We start from the raw sequence: 17580 nt of genomic DNA on the forward strand, positions 1-17580 counted from the left end.
TCCTATCACGTAATCGTACGAATCAACGTTTCAGAAATAATTTGATAATTTACTATTCGGATTTATTAATCCATTACTGAAAGGAACATTAACACTAACATCGAGACATTACAGAAAGAGAAGCCCAGTTAACGATCCAGCTGCGATACTCGTCTATAACTCGAAATCAGATCTTACGAATCGGTAGGGAGAATGACTTTGTCCAATTCTTTAATGGAATTCTGCAATGCAAACAAATCGACCGATCTTCGCAGCGTTAAGGAAAATACCCAACAACACCAACGAAGGAAGAATCTATTCGCTGACAATATCCTATCATCCGTTCTCCTTACACTTTACACGGCCGTTCCATTTGCAGCTGTGCAAACACATCGTCTATCCCTTCAACATACACGCTGTGCAAAAATTCTAGACCATATGCCAAGAGATATTGTTTTGTTATGTCGTGAGAAAGAATTTAAGCGCATATATGTACTTACGACTGCCATACTTTAATCCGATTGTTAATTATCTCCAGCAACGTTAAGCGTCACTTCGTTTCAAAATAATCAAGTCTTTGTCGTCGTTACCGTCTTTGGAGCAAAACAGATAGAAAATCCAAGCATTTCATCTACACTAAATATCGATAATAGATGTTACGTTACTTATGGACCATATATGTATACACATATTATATAGCAACGTTCATACGTCACTTAAGACATTTATTGTCAAAATACTAATATTCGTGTATCATTTGCCAGAAAAGATTAGAAAATACGCGACGAGCTAGCCTGATACAGGCGCGAGGATCTAGTCGCAGCGGGTAAAATCTCTCGAGTCGAGCAATTATTACACCGCGTTAGTAGCGATCGCGGTGACGTATGGTTATTCAGAGATGCAAATGTGCAGTTTCTGCGGCCGTTCGCCGGCCAGCACACGCGCGTCCCACTTTTCTTCGCGGTCGGAATTTTATTCGCGGCCTTTTGCGCACCGAGACACCGACACGCAGCCCGGTGCGTCGAGAGAGACGGTATGTCGCGTCCCCTTGATACGGTAAACCGAACACCGAACTTCTCTCCTCTGTCGTTTGCCACTATTTGCGGCGAAACGCAACATGCGATACCACACCGCGCCGGAACACGATCCTTGCACGCGAGATCACCGTCAACGATCAACGTAGAAATGCTGTTTGCGAGATGCTAATCGGAAGAAGAAGAAGAAGAAGGAAAAAGGGAGGTTCGCAGCGCTTAATATTAGAACCATTGATCTTCAATATACAAAGTGTACCGAAAATCACGATGACAATTTCTGGTTTCCTTTTACGAGAAAGTCATGAAGTCCCGTCGTGTGAATTTGGAAAGCAACGAGAGTCGAGTGCACTGAACTGATGCGAACTGTAATTGATTTCCTCAAAGACGAAACTTCGTATGAAGGATTGTCATTCGTATCAATCTTGCACCGATATTTTCCACTTACTTTGCGCAGAGAATCAGCTGATTTCGGTTTCTGCCACAGAACGGAGCACCTATGTGCGAAGAAACCCATTGAAGCGACTCTCGTTACCTGTCAAGTGCGCGCGTACTTAACGAAACTTCATCGTCGATCTTCCCGGAAACGAGGTCTCCTATCAAAAATTCTACACTCTACATATTCGACTTACTTTTGCATGAGCAACTTTCGGTACATCCTGTATATATAGATACCTTGTACATATTTCATTGGAATTAAAGTGGCATGAGGAAAACTGTTGAATATATAAACATATTTCTATCAGAATGAAGGCAAGCTATTAATACGATTAAATACACTTGTACGTTTGTAATAGTTGCAGAAGTTAGAATTCTGATATGCCAGCTTTTACTTCGATTTGGTACGTTTAGCGTTAATTACTGTGCTAAAATAGCAGGTGTACAGCATTTCGTTACCAACGCCGACGATCTAACTTTTCCACGTTGTTACGCCGTTGTCGAGCTTTGATATGAACTGACACATATTCGAACGCTTATCATGGAAAACTGTTATGTTCATAATTGTACGTATCATACAGAACATCTTGAAATTTTGTTAACACCGTAAAATCGAAACACCATTGTCACGTATACAATAACAATAATAAGATATTTATCGCAACTCTGTGCTTCGCAGAGAACACAGATGTATTTAAACGATCAATTGCCCATTACACTGCATTATATAGTAAGCCTCGATATTTAATGAGATTACTTTCGACAATTACCAGATATAATATGTGTTTAAAATAATATTATTGTATTTCGTATTAAGTTCCCTTTTGCTGCTTTTGTCTTTCTCGATAATGTTTCCTATTATTCGTCATTTATATTACAAATACTGTAATGGCCATTACAATGAGTTGTTCTATTTATTTGAAGAGTTATATTGGATTGGCAACTAAGTGATCGTGAATTTTGTCATTATCACCTAATGATAAAATCCGCGATCACTTAGTTACCAACCCGATATCATGTGAATAGCGTTGCTCGTAAATGATATATATATATATATGGTTTTTTATTAATTAATGTCACGACAGCTGCTGAGACTATCAGCGAAAAACATACGTAAATTACAGATACACGCGTTTAGTAAATTACAGTTCATTATTGTTAAGTGATTTCATAGCAGATTTAGAAAGGTGATGTCTATGATGACTTTCGTAAAGTCTTCAAATTAATTTCAATTTCTATGTAACACGAAACAGTGATTATTCGAAATCGTCAGTATAGACTATCAGCTTCTTAGAATCTTTACATGAAACGCCTGACACACGGCAATAACAGTAAAATTCTAAATCTATGAACAATAAACCCCACTTTCTCCAACTAAAGCCTCGACTCTCTAGCTTAAATCACAACTTTCTCCACTACATAATAATCTCCGTAACGAGTTCTACCAACAAATCTGATTCATAGAATTAGTACAATTTAAATCTATTACATATTCTACGAATTTGTTACGCATTATTGCATAGAAAAATAACTTGCAACAGATTTCCCAATATCAGGAAATTATCGAGAAGCGTGAGTTTCTCAGACGCTAAACCGATCAACTCGACTTTTTCCCCCAAATTCGTTACCTGTGCAATTTCTCAAAAAATGATTCACTTACTTTCATATGAAAAACTGTCTCTAAACGATTGTTTAAATATCGTCACTTACTTCTGTTTCTCAACTTATAGAGTCGATCAGTATGGCTTCTGACCGGTTTAAACAACAAAGTACCATGCCTCTTAGACATACCTGAAACAAAAATGAATAAATAATTACTATATCGTTCCAGAATAGAATCGAATAAGAAAAATAACAACGTCACATTCTTCCATACTTTTACCAATCCTGCCACCTTTTCCCGACCATTTTCAATCAGATTACATTTTTCTAACGCGAACTAATTTATCTTCAAAATTCGAATGAGATATGAAAGAGGATTATCGATATTCTGTCGTTCCGATTTTATGCTACAAATTTTCTTCACGCCCTATAAATTCTTCCTGTTCGTTAAAACGAGGCCACGATCGAGATAGAAAAAGATCGAAGATCGATCGAATTTCTCCAAGAATCGCAACGAAACTACTTCAACTGGAACCATGAAAAAAATCCTTGTCCGGAAAGACATTTGTCGGGAGTGTCATTTCCCAGCGCTTTCGTTCGATCAGCATTGGAAAGCTGATTCCGCGAGCGTTATCGCGCGAAGAGAAACGAAGCGAGGCGAGCGCAGCGGGAGTGACATAAAGGGGCGCGGTGTGGGTGTAGACGATTCTATCTAAGTCCGAGGGCAATGCACCGCGTATGCACGACGAACGGCCAGAGACTCGCATCACTTAGCTCATGCTCCTTAAGAATCCTCGCTCTCCTTTGGTATGCCGACGACGTCGCTAAATTCTCCTCCGCACCTGCGCTCATCTCCTCGATCCTTCGCGAATCGACGGTAACCACACGAACGAATCTTTTCTTGTCGCTCTATAGTGATGCTGACAACGACGGTCTCTCAAAAGCCAAACCGGACGATGACACATTTGATTGTACTCGAGTATTCCATTAATGTGGAAATTCGATAAAATAAAATTATTTACTTTTTCTAATATCTATAATTATGGAGCTTCGTGTTTATCTATATTGAGATACGTATAATTTTATGTGCTAAACTAGGTTACATGCGTAGTAGTGATACTTGGATGTGAATATCGGTGTGTGAAAGTATGTGTGTTTGAAAAACAAATGAATGTAAACTGTTTAGTTAAGAGTCAGGTATGGAAGAAGGTGAGACGCGTATCGGCAAATATCTTTGAAATCGCTTATTAAATAAATATATAACTATTGTAATATGAATGATAAGTGTAATTTTAGCATTCCTATATCATTATTTCGGCTATTAAGATCCGAAATTCTCAACAATCTATAGGAAGAAATGATATAAATGATAGTAAATATCGTTTATAATACCGTCATCTTCCTTTAGTTTCCAATTCATCCAGTTAACCTGATTTCCGAATGGCTCAATTTCTATTCGGACGTAGGTTTCTATTATGGAAACACGGGAGTTAAATATTTGAAGAGTAGAGACGGGTTTTATAATATTTAGGTGTCGTGCGAAGAATATTGGTTTACGAACGAGCATGAACAAGTTCGGAATCTAACTGACAAATCCATCCGCCGTAGAATCGTCGCCCTCCGCCAAATACCGCTTCTTTGAACTATTGTTCCAAAATAACATTTGGATAGAACAAATGTTATTTTCACACGTGATAGGTTCTATCGTTCATCCTAGAAAGTATGAATGATCTTAAACGTCTATTAACACGTTCGTCGCCACGTCGCACATATCTGTGTGACGGGTATACTTCCGTGGGGGCCCCGTCACCAAAGTATGGTGACGCTCTTCTTGTTCGAGTTAATCAAATATACGATATTATATATAGGATATAGAACATAAAAATATTAAAAACACATTATATCATACTTTTTCTTAATTTACATTCTGTATAATATATTGCATTATTCTATATCGCATGGTATTTGTTAAAACATTCCAAACACATTTGGACTGATTTTGGGCACTTCGAACAATAGTTGTAGACTCCGTCATCACTGCTATCCTCACTTTCAAATATATTTTCACACTGTTTACTGAACATTTTGAGGGTGAACAAATCACTGATGTACGTCTCACAAGTATGCTTCTCGACTAAATGAAAAATCCGAGATATCTGCCATAAGATCCTTCGGAATACTCTAGCTGGAAAACTTATCGCTTTCTTCATTTCGGAAATAAATAATCTTTTCTGTACAATGAATCGAAGGCGATAAACAATGACTTCCAGCTTGTCGCCCTATTCTGCGTACCGATGGTCGGATTTGAGCCCCGCAGGAAACTTAGCCGAATCACGCTGGGCGACGAACGTGTTAAAACGATTGAAACTTTGACGACCGCTATCGTTTCAATGAAATATTACAGAAGTTCGAAATAATGTTTGATAACATTGAATTGGTAAAACTTTCCAGATAAACGATACGTTCGTAAGTTGTGAAAAATTGGCAGTTGCATATGTCGAAGCTTGAAACGGTTTTAGGGAATAGTTAGTTGAATAGGAGAACGTGTAACGTTTTAAGGAGAAAGTGACGGCTGAGTCAAACAGAGGTCGCCGAGACATTAGCTGTCACGCTTCACTCTTGGAACGATTATACTCTTCAATGCTAGGAAACACTGTCTTTTTAGCAACTGCATAGCTGAGAATCGTGTTCTTTACTCCTACGTAATTCAATGTTTCAACATGGTTGTATCACGTTAATTTATGGCCGGGAGAGCGTCGTTGTGACAATCTAACGATGTTGCATTGCCGGTAGAACCACTAACTACTCAGCGTGACGCGAATAAATATTTCGAACGCGTAAAGGATATCGATGTATAAAATATTTGACAGAAGAATATCAAACATAATATAGACAAATGTTCTTCCCTAATTCATAAACATCTTCATCCTCGGCAGTTGGATTTTTCAATGTTAATTTCTTAAGAAGATCATAGTTGTTTGGAATTCTCCTTTTTATTGGAAGAACTAATAATAGGATATAGTAACTGTTACTATAAATAGATTGTTTCGGCGATGACGCAACGGTATGATAATAAATAGATCACTGGATACATAATGTGAAATTTGCAAGTCATACGATACGGTAGATTAATTCAGAAGGCGGAATAATCGAAGAAACTTTATTGATAAAGTTGAAGTGAAGTTGAAATATTACAAATAAAACATCAAATAATATATTAATAAACGTACGAATAGTTTATCGTAATCGATGTTATAGAGAAATAAATTACGAAATAATGACAATGTAGAAAACTTTTCTTCGAGTCCGTAATATGATACCAGACGTACCTTCGAAGTATTCCAAATGTTCGAATTTAACGAGCGGAGATTCGTCAGGGTGGAAAACCGTTGCAGAATGCAAATGAATGACATACATAATCACGTGGTATAAAAAATACGGTATAACACCTTACAACAACCTTGCACTTTCGTCGAGCATAATATTCGATAAAGAAAACTACTTCACGAAAGAATAATTCTATCGACAATTCAGAGTATGCGTAAATTTCCTGAATTTCCTTACACCTTCCTCCAACGATTACTCCTGCATCCTATTTCCATAATATATCCAATTTGAATATCTTGAAATTTCCTACTTGCATTTAAAAGTGATGAGAAAGATAGGAATAGAAGAATCTTCTCTGGATTCTGATATAAGAAAATGAATTATTCTCGGCACGAAATTAAACGAAGAAGGAGAAGCGATAGGAACACGAAGATGCAACGAGGTCACACGATTCGATCCCACGTCGCCAAATCGAGGGTTGAAAGCAAAGCGGGCGCCGCTGGCTTCCGATATTAATTTCGTCCATCTTAATTGACCCGGATGCACCCTGTTCGAGTCATTGGCTGCATTCATCAGCGGTCGCGTAACATGGACCAACGACATCGATCATCCGCGGCAGTGACATATGTTTCGTGTAGCTGCGATCCATGCGACGTCAAAGTAATTGGCAACGACTTCCGCGTCATAGAAACACGTTACATACGTTTCCACGAGACCACTTTGATTTTCCTATTTTGCTCTGACAAAAGAGAAACACTTTGTGTTAATTACCGTGTAAATTACCATCTATAAGCCTATCTATCGATAAGATGACGAAATTAATTATGTCCTCGTTAGATATTTTCGTCACATAAACGGCAAACATTTTCCGATATTTTTATATTAATGGCGTTGAATAATTTTTTTTCTACACAGGATATAATATTTTATGTAATAAATGTTAGATATATTTTTTATATAATAAATTTTGCAAAGTGTTGAACTCTGATTTTAACAGATTTTATATATTACAGAGATACGAAACATTAAGTAAAGAGAAGCTGGACATGTTTGAGATGGATGTCAATTTGGTAATTAAAAGTCGAGTTCGTGAGAGAAAAATCTTCGATTTTCTTTTCCTTTTTTTTTAATTTCGCTGTAATTAAGAGATATTAATTTGATCGTACTTACGCCACCACACATCGCAATCTTTTGCAACCCTACAAACTATTTTCTTTTATCCACCTTTCAGCCGTTTTATTTCACTTCCTTCTTCCCGTATATGAAACAGATAAAAATCAAATAAAATATACGAAATGTATAAAAATTCCAATATAAAAACACATAAAATGTAGGAGATTCTGGTGAAATATATAAAACGTACAAAATTCTTCTTCTGTGTAAAATATATAAAATATACAAAATTCGAGTAAATTTAGAATATAAAATTCGCCTAGCTAACGTCAAAGGCAAAGCTACGGAGAATTCAGAAGCAAACGCTATGGAGCGCCAGAGGGGCAGCTCGTGACGAATTTTTTCGCGATTCACGTCGCAATCCGTGAACCGAGACGCGTTTTATCGCCAACACAATGAACAGCTTATTCGCCGGTTCGACGCTCGACTTTCCTCCGTGGCACGCGGCAAATATTGAAGCTCATTTACAGATAAGACTTTTGCAGACTGGCAGGCGTACGAGCAAACGTAGCGGTGCAAAAGTATTGCGGATTTTTCGTATTCGCTCTATCTTGATTCTTGTTAGAATCGTTGCGTCATGGTGTACATATACGCTAGACTTTTTCTAGGATAAAGAGGAGCCTATTTATAAATGGACGACCTGTTTGCACATCGATAACGCCAGCTCTCTGTACGTTCCTCTTGAAATATAATTTCGAAATTCCAAATTGATCGAGTTCCTTTGTACGGTCGAGCGTAGTTTACATAATTTTGAGGAAAACGAAAAATAAATTGAAAACCTCTCACCAACGTGTTTTAACGTGTTCATCATGTGATTCAACGTAATTCCGATTCATACGTCCTCTAACCCATCCTCGAAGTCGGAAGTATCCAAAATCAGAAATCACATATTTTATATCTAATTTGGAGGACCGTATATTGTAAAATTTTCATTTATAAATTACATGATAAGTATTAGGTTGTCCGAAAAGTTTCTTTCGTTTTATGAGGGAATAATAGACGCACGTTTTCCGTTTTAATTATTTTCTTCTGTTGAGATAAACACCGCGACATTTCACAGACTTGGTTCACGTTTATATGAAGGTGCACTGTTGTAAAAAACACTTTTGCGAAAGAAAGACGCTTTTCCGACGACGTAATATTATAGACGCGTTAGAAATACTTCCATCTCGAACATTGTAATCTACTTTATAGAGTATAGAAAAAAAAGACAATAAGCGACGTATGCTACTTTAATTTCACTATGTAAAACGTATCGTTCGAATTTCATTAACATATTAATTTATTATTTTATTAATATAATAATTATACTTTATACTTCAAATTATACTTAACGTCGCAAATAAGCTATATTCTCAACCATGAATTATCAGAAATAAACTATTCCATTCGGCATAACTTACGTTTACTAAGAAAAATCTACAAACGAAGAGCGCGTTAACTTGGTTTGATCAAACCTAACCGAACAACCGAAACCTCTAGCAAACCTAATCAATCAGTCTGCCTGTAACCACCGTTCAGTGTCTCGTATTCAAAACACGACGCGTATCGTCTGATATTCGACATAGTTGGAGATCCTTGCAGCGAAACGAACGAAGTCAGATTGCATCTGGACAATTCCATCGGTGCGGACGATCGAACCAAAGTCACGGCGGTTTCCATCTCGATCGAGAGCCGGCTCTCGATACCGAGTTCCATACCAGGAACGTCGAAAGCCAGAGCAGAGCGTACACTGCCAAGGAAGGAAGGTTATCGTGCTCGATCCTAAGGATCTTGGGTCGCGTTCACGTCGAGGGAATCAGGGCTGCAGTGCGTCCCATTTTGATCGAGTGAATACGCCACGATTCGAAAGGCGATAACGAGCCCTCCGCACCACCAGGTGAACGAGATTCGAACGAAGAGCTGGATCGTCGCTTATCTACGTTGTACCAGGTCAAGGAACGATGCTTACGGTTTGGAAAGATGAGTTTGAATTCGGTTCGAACGAATCAGAATTGCCAGTTGTTTGGAAAATTATCGTCGTTACTTTGATATTAAATTGTCTTTACGAGTTCACGTTATACAGCTGTTAAATATATTGAGTTGGCAACTAAGTGACTGCGGGTTTTGTCATTAGGTGGCACTGACAAAATCCGCAATCACTTAATTGCCAACCGAATAATTGAGATGCGAAGAGCGTCGAAGTTTGAATCGAATAAACAATTTCGTTATTGTTTAAGGCGATACTGAAGATGAGAGGTTTGCGACTAGATGGAGAAATCCTGATCAGGCAAGAAATCGACGGTTGCTTTGAGAATTGTTGCTCTTATTTTGATATTAGCCCTTTGACGTACAAACACGTCTGGGATGGCGTGATTTATTTTCGCCTGGTATTTTAAACGTTGACGCCTCCTAGACGCCAAGAATTATACATGATTTTATGTCCAGCTATATTAAATCTTTAATGCGCAACGAATCCTATTTCATTTGTATGTCAATGGAATAAACAGCGTTTTTAGAAATTTATGTTATGTAAATATAATCGTGACTCGAGGAGAAGAATTTTCGAGTTTCAATGAAATATACAGTTTCATTTCCGTTCGAAATAATTTTTAAGGCGAAATGTACATACGTAATGAGGTGACGAAATTTCGATCGGACAAGAAATTTTAATTATCGCATATATAATTAGAATTTGAGAAGAAGCATTCTGTGGATTAAGTGGAATAAACGTTTTCGTTAGGATTTGCGGTAGCTTCGATGGAATACAAACAAGAAACGGAGAAAAGGAAAAAAATTGAAAGATCGAGAGAGAGAGAGAGAGAGAGAGAGAGAGACTAAACGAGAGAGTATTGGTATCTTCGATGGAAGAGGAGTGGTTGGCCACCCCTGGCCTGGATACCGCGGCGTGTTGTTCACCTCCGTGTGAAAGTACTCGCGGCACGCACACGCGAGTACGCACACTCGTGCATCGATTCGCTCGCGCGTGCACCGGCTTCTATCTCGCGTCGTCTCTCTTCCTTCTTGCAAACTCCCGCCTCAAACTCTTTCTCTCTTCTTGTTTAGGTCTTTTTGTTTGCCCCCTCTACACTCTTTTCCTCTCTTTTCCCTTTACTATACATACACACTCTTGCCATCTTTTTTTTCTCTCCTTACTCGCCCATACAGCCCGTATGTGTGTATGTGTGTACGTTGGAACCATCGTCGTTCCTTTTTGCGTATAGACACAGCGTGGCAGAACTTGTCAGCTTAGAATTCGTCAGTCAGGAGACGTTGACTTGGGATGAAAGTGGTATTTTTTTAGTGGATCTTTTTATTCAGTCTTCTACACCTTCGATATCCTCGAGTATTTTTAAATGTTCGTGTTTGATGGGGTTTGAGGGTCAGCATGTGTCAGATGATGTGATTCGGAAGGATTGCGGTTGTTAAGAATTTGCGGACGAGCCGAATGGACATGTAAACAGTTGATTTTTGAATTCGCTAGAGAATATTCCTATTTTCTTTCGATGTTACGTTGGAATATGTTGGTCGTTGACTGAAGTCACGTTTGTTCTTCCTTTTCATTCTGCTTTCTGCGCTACTCTTTTCACTTTCGTTCGTCTTCTTTGTAAGTCTTCCTGCTTTCTTTGTCTGTTTTATTTCCAACTGTTTATTATTTCTATTCTGTTCCCTTGAAACAACATTTTTCTATCGTTTATCTGTCGTTATTTTACTCTTTAGCCTGTTTTCATTTTTATTGCGAATGTATCAAAGATTAGGCGTCTGAATCTGGCCCGGAATTCCTTGAAGTTCCATTTTAGAATCACCTATTTTTTTTTTATTTTTATTTTCATTACAATTAAATTAAATTGACTTCATAATCTACTTTCTTTTCAAAGCAATCCTTTCACAAAATCATTTGCATCTTCATTGCGATTTTAATCCTCTACCCTAACTATTTGCTTTTCAAATCTCCTGTTTCCCATCCTCAGATGCTCTTTAAAACCTTTCACTCGGCTATTTCTTTCTTATTCTCCCAATTGTTCCTACATTAAACAAATCTAACTAATTCTGAAATTTCTTTTTCCCTACCCTTAATTTCCCTCCATTTCTTTTACTCGATTTATTGCGCATAAATTAAACCAAATCCAACGATCCTGAATTTATTATTTATTCCTACCACTAAATCTTATAAAATTCCTTAAATCAATTATTTCCTTCCTTTCTTCAATTTTTCTTGTGTTAACTCGACAGGCAGTTCTCGAGTTGCTCGATCTTCCGCCTCCAAATCACTCGATTAACCATTTTTCTCGCGTCTTTCTCCTCCTTTCATTTCACAGGGAAATCTCTAAGCGAAAACCCTAAGGAAATGCAACTGCCGTGTGTCGAACACGTTTCAAACGTGACACAAGGAACACGTGTACGCGCCGCGCAGAACGTGAACTCGTGGCGATCTCCGACCAGTTGAAACACAAACGAGGGGGGAAAATCCTAGCGGAGAAAGGAGAATCGGCGAATAGAAGAACGGGAGAATTCGACATTACAACTTCTATTCTAACGATCGCGCAATTTAGGTTCAACGACCGTTAGAACGGCCAACTGCGATTGGACCATCGACTATTTGTAAGCTACACAGAGGATGGTCTTCGATAGAGAATACTTGGAAAACAGCCGTGGAATTAATTAGACGAGAATTTCTGTTCAGATGGCTACCTATACACATAACTGCGATGCTTCGGCCGCTATGTAACTTAACTTTGCAAATTGAACGCCCGAGAAGCGCTTCTTACTTAGCAAAGTAAGCCACTCAGTGGCAATTGGTTGCTACAGCTACTTATTCCTGTTACGCGTTACGTATATTGGCTCTGGAAATAGTTATTGAAATCTTGACATAATCTATTATTCCATTTAAATAGAGAGATCGCCAAAGTACAAATTTTTCCACCGCAAATCTCTAGTATTCTATTTAATTGGAAAATCCTGTCGAAAGTTTGATGAAAAGTACATTTCTAAAAGTAGATCGCAAAAAGCTTCTTGGCAGGAACTTCCTGATACGGCTCCTTCTTCTTTCAGAAACCGTAATAAGCATCATTTGAAAGATTCTTCCATCGGTCAACCAAATTATCATCACAAGCACGTACTCTTGAAAATTTGACAAGGATTGTGTACTTCTCTGCAAAGGGAGATGAATTTTAACTTGAGCAAGAGAAACTTGTAAAATTCACTCTCTCGTATAGATATTATCGCTAAGGGGATTACACAACAATAACTGTCATTTCAGAATTTCACCTAAGACCCAATATTTCGATATTCTAAAAATCGCCCCAAAATCTCCTGTTTATGACCAAAGACTCTACACCTCAATAATTATCGTTGAAATCTTTCATCCAATATTCCAAAAATCACCCAAAGACTGTCTCCTCATCCCAAAAGAATCTACGTCCTATACCTAACTATCATTTAAAATTGTCATCCACCAAAAACCCAATATTCCAAAGATCACCTAAGGACTGTCTCCTCATCCCAAAAGACTCTACGCTCTATCTCTAACTATCATTTAAAATTGTCATCCAGCAAAAACCCAATATTCCAAAAATCACCCAAAGACTGTCTCCTCATCCCAAAGGACTCTACGTTCTATCTCTATCATTTAAAATTGTCATCCAGCAAAAACCCAATATTCCAAAAATCACCCAAAGACTGTCTCCTCATCCCAAAGGACTCTACGTTCTATCTCTATCATTTAAAATTGTCATCCAGCAAAAAGCCAATATTCCAATATTCCAAAAGTCACCCAAAGACTCCACGCTTTATCTCTAACTATCATTTAAAATTGTCATCCAGCAAAAAGCCGATATTCCGATATTCCAAAAACCCGCCAAAAGTCGTATCGCGAGCATCAACTCTGCATGTCTTCGTGATCTCGTGCACAAGTTTCCGTGGCACGATCCTCCGCAGAGCGACAGAGTCCGAAAGGACCGCATAGGAGCGGACTGATGTACCGTTACGAGACAGAATGGCGGTTGTTAGTGTGGCAGTGTGTTAGCCGGGCAGGATCACGTAGGTAGGTAGGTTGCCGGGTAGCTGTAGCGTGCTTCTCCGCAGAAGTGTAGGTGTATACACGGGTGAACGTGCGCGTTCGAACGACCTACGAGAGTTGAGGACGCGGACAGGACGAAGACCACGAAGAGGAGAACGAAGACCAAGAGGACCCGGTCTCTCGAGCAACCACCGCCGAAGATCTACTGCGATCTCCTCCTAGCTAGGACGCAACAGCTGCTCGTAGGTAGTCGGAAACCTGTCCCTACAAATCTTTATAACTGCTACCGCCGTCACACTGCCTCCCCCGTTCCCTTCTCTAAGCTACGTGGAGACCGGAGTCCGCAATATATCAGAAGGCCCTGCCTCTTCTTCTTCCTAGGTCCTTCGTCACGGCGTTATGATATTACGACGACCTGGATGCAGCACGCAGTTCCGCCTTCGCGTTCGATCTTTTCTACGTTTCAATACATTTGAAACACACCTGTGAATTGATTACATCGGGGACTAAGCTTCTGAAATATCTCTTTGAAACGTCTCTAACTTCCTATCAACCATGAAACTTTTTACTTAACTTTACGAATCTTACGAGTCTTTTCTAATCGCTCTTTTCTTTCAATTTTTGCTATGGTTACGCTGAACTAATCTACGGTTTTAGCACGACGCAGAGGGATTCCCTCCTACGTGTTCCGTTTCTTCCGGTTTTTACGTATTTTTGAATGAATTGAACACGCGTGAATTGGATATTGTTGAGATTGATTGATAAATGAATTTGTAATAGAAAAATATATTGAAATAAGTATAAGTACAGGTATAGTGTATGCTGTTCCAGATTCTCATTCTTACAGTGTTACAGTACAATAGGAAAAATGATAGGGAGCACATTGATATTAGGTCGTCCGAAAAGTTTCTTTCATTTTATGAGGAAATAATAGACCCACGATGTTTTTTGTTTTATATTATTTTGTCGAATTACGTACGGTCCATTTCGTTCTGTTAAGAAAAACACGTTTGCGAAAGAAAGACATTTTCCGGACAACCTATCATATTTATAGCAAAGGACATTACCAAAAAGTTAACCTTGTAGCTCTAGCTGAAGGCTACAGGAAATAGAAATCTACTTGTAGCTCTTTTGTTTCTGAACTTTGTAACCCAAAACATAATTTATATTCAATGGCATAGTAATGTGGACCTCTCCTTACTTCGAAACTTTTTGTTTCACTAAATTCTATTCTCTTCGTAACAGCGGTCTGCAGGTCGCGGAGATACAAAAGAAAATGTGTACAGTTTTTCTTGAAGTAATTACTTCAACAAATACGTTAGGGATTACGCTCGCGAAATCCTTCTTTAAAGAATCCGTTTAAAGATTTTTATTAGAAGCTCGCTGTTTCGTTTCAATGGTTGTTACGATTGCGTCGAATTAATCCAGCGATTTAATTTTCATACGCCTGTTTTAAGTGAAAACGTCGTTAATGAAAGTAGTTACGTCGACGAATTTTAAAACGATGTCGGTCAGCTTTTAACCGAATAATTATAATTTATCGTATTTGGTGATCGTATAACAGGGCGATAAGTAAGATGGCTGTGGGCCATTAATTTCTCATTAATTTGTCTGTATATTTTATTAATATTCAGCGGTTATCTTACTTTTTAGTCTGACGTCGTCTACGAGTTCGTTTCAGCTAAATTTCATAATTTTATCGAAATGTTGAAAATCGCCAGAGCGTAAAGCGGAATACTGCCAAACTTACGCGCGAAAAGTGACACAACAATGTAGCCAAACGAGCGGTGCTCAACCGACTATAAAATTGTTATTGCTTGATAAATTACAGTTGCGATTGGTCGCTGAATAACCGGCTCCGTGAACTCCGTCACAGCCTCAACATCGTTCCAACCCGTTAACTTCAACGAAACCACTTTCACCCTTCGAAAGCTCCCTTTAATCGCTTCTTAAATGGACCAGATCAAAAGAAATTCTAGATATCTCGAAAGATAGGAATAGAAGTTTCATACGAGAGTTCTGCGAATTATATTTCTAAGCGAAAGACACTGACAGATTTTAGATATCTCGTTATCGAGCTCAGAAATCTCGGACAGAAATTTTGAACAAGTCTTTATTATCTCTTCTACATATACAAGACATAAATTCTAATTTTTAGTGCATGTTCTTCGCAGAAGATCGGGAACATTCCTGCTAATACAGTAATTCATAGAGAAACAAAATTTCACCAAAAATTCTCGAAGGATTTAAGAATTAAAAACTAGCGCAAAAAGAGAAAGATTTGGACATCAACCTGCCGTATTCGACGTTACAACATAATTGTAATTTTCTTACGAAAAGCAAACGTAAGGGAAAAGCTGCGGCGAAAAAGAAAGTGCGAACGTTGACCAATTAAATGGAACAAATATTTGCCGAACGCGTTCGTATTCTGCTTTCTAAAACACGGAAGTCTCACGAGATTACGCAATCACATCGAGCATCCGACTATCATTCCGGTTACGCTTAATTTAATGAATCAAAGAGAAGTAACGGTCGCGCGCGAATTGCAAATGCTGATTTTTAACATTCCACCGTGGCTGGACACGTCTGACCCACTTTCGGTGCCCGCGCTGCGCCAATATTCGTGGCTCGCCTCCTTCCATCCGAAATTTATCGCCATTTACCATTTTCGTTCATGGTAATATCTAGATAATCGGTGGCGGCTCGCGGTCCACCGGGCTATTAACCGAATAGAAAGAGGCGATTTTCGGTAAATTGTCAGGCGTATGGCGGCGAGAATTTGAATTTTACACGTGTTAAAAGCGATATCGAATATTTAGCAGTTCTTTTTTCACCAGTTTTACATTCGCGACGATTCTCGTCCCATCGTGGACAATCGCAGAGACTTTGCCTCCGCAGTGGTCGATTTTCACGATTCTATCTGTTTAGCAAATTTGTTAGAACGTTTAAATTCAATTAAAGATCGATCAAAAAGAGATGACATTGGATATTAATGTACGAAATGTAACACGAGAACGAAGGAAATTAAATATTGATTTAAAAATAGATTGATTTGGTGAATGCACCGAATGCACGCGTTTCACACACCTGACACACCTGCTCTACTACGATTTAATTATTTTAACCACCGATTGTTACATATATCCATAAACTGTCAAACTCTATTATACTGAAACAGGTATTTAAAGAAAAGACATCGTATATATTTCCATTATGATTCAATTTCTATTCCAAGAACAGTTTAATTGTGTTCGCCGATATAGTCGAAAGAATTCACGAAAAGCTTTAAAAAGAAAAAAGAAATAAATACAAATTAACAAATTGAGAAACTATTCGAAGAATTACCATTCGTCCATGATCATTAGGTACGTGAAAATAAATAAATTCTAAGCAAAGATGTGTAAAAGTTCAGCCTTTGAATCGTAAAAGACACGAGATAACAAAGGACGGTGGCAAGTGTCCGGGTCGAAAGGTTGAACCCGCGAAACATAAATATGATCGAGACCGCTGAATCGCGGTTATCCTTGGTCTATCGATGCTTCCTCAATAACCGCGACAGATTCGAATGAAAATAAACGAGTCGCGAAAGCGATCGCGTTGACATCGTGACTGGCATTGTCACGCTACCACCGGATCGTTTCTGCCTGGACGAAGTTAAAAGACAATTAATCTGAATAACATAGCCTAGACCCGAGTGTCCTACATTTCGCTATTCGACCGCGTACGCACGCCTCCACCGATGAAATAGCCGCGAATTACCAGTGGACACACTAGCGGCGTTCCGTCCGCACGTTAAACTGTTACAGCAGTTGTTTAGAGTTCATGAACGATTCAGGGGAATAGAAGGTACGCGAGGAAGGTAACATTTTCTTCTATGAGAATACTGTAGCTCTATATTGTAGTATCGTGGACGAGGTGCCTGGGGGGTGTCGTGCGAATTATAAACAAACGGTTGCTGAGCATGTGCGTGATGGGGCTAAGACGAAAGGTACGAGGCTAAGACAAAAGACAAGAGGTTGCTAAGAGACATAA

The 17580-nt window shown here is 38.7% G+C and overlaps 1 protein-coding gene across 6 annotated transcripts in view; it reads right to left on the minus strand.

Annotated features, from left to right (window-relative positions):
- Positions 1-17580, minus strand: part of LOC122566348 (ABC transporter G family member 22) — a 264641-nt gene that overhangs the window by 144667 nt on the left and 102394 nt on the right. The window contains exons 1-2 of one of the 6 annotated variants that reach the window (XM_043723472.1): positions 7548-7592; positions 3159-3239 (exon numbers count right to left, since the gene is read on the minus strand). The exons of 3 other annotated variants lie outside the window; for them this stretch is intronic. The gene's annotated coding sequence lies outside the window, so the exon portion shown is untranslated. Of the gene's footprint in view, positions 1-3158; positions 4196-7547; positions 7593-17580 lie in introns of those variants that run through there. 2 more of the 6 variants (XM_043723474.1, XM_043723475.1) reach the window with 2 other exon arrangements.

The sequence above is a fragment of the Bombus pyrosoma genome, linkage group LG3 (genome assembly GCF_014825855.1).
Source record: "Bombus pyrosoma isolate SC7728 linkage group LG3, ASM1482585v1, whole genome shotgun sequence".
In the NCBI taxonomy this organism is placed as follows: Eukaryota; Metazoa; Arthropoda; class Insecta; order Hymenoptera; family Apidae; genus Bombus; species Bombus pyrosoma.